We start from the raw sequence: 636 nt of genomic DNA, 5'->3' as shown, positions 1-636 counted from the left end.
TGCTGCAGCAGCTTCTACCGCTGGGGCAGCAGGGTGGTTTGGCAACTTACAGCTTAGGAGGTCCTGCTGTTCAGGAAGTATGTTTAGCCTGGAAAAGAAGGCCCCAAATGGGGAGGTGGAAATTCTGAAATTCTGGGCAGAGGGGATCGACTACTCTGTGGCTCACAGAACATAACCAGAGCTAGGGTTGAGGCCATAGATGGAAGAGTGTGTGGAAATAGAGCAGGCTTCCCCACAGAGTGGTGAGCTCTCCATTGCTGGAGGGGTTCAAGCTGAGGCTGAGTGAGATGAAGCAGCAATGCATGGTATCCCTGTATTAGGAAGAGGGTGGATTATATAAGCACAACCGGGGGTGTGGTAAAGAACCTGGACCTGGGGCTCTCTGTTTTCCTGGAAGCAAATTTGGCATCTACCCTTCACATAGGCATCTACACTTCCCAGGCCTCAGTCCCTCCTTTTTCTGCAGGAAAGGTAAAGGGAAATTGGGCGGATAGGAGCAATCCTACCAGACTGCCTGCTTCCAGCTCTGAAACTCAAATGCCTGAAGCTCCCCCAACAATGCAGTTCCAGAATTTCTATCATCAGTAACTATAGTAATTAGAGACGGAGTCACTGCAGTTTCCCCTACCAGTTTTA

This window comes from Zalophus californianus, chromosome 1, assembly GCF_009762305.2.
Source record: "Zalophus californianus isolate mZalCal1 chromosome 1, mZalCal1.pri.v2, whole genome shotgun sequence".
Classification (NCBI taxonomy): domain Eukaryota; kingdom Metazoa; phylum Chordata; class Mammalia; order Carnivora; family Otariidae; genus Zalophus; species Zalophus californianus.
This window is presented reverse-complemented; position numbering follows the sequence as displayed.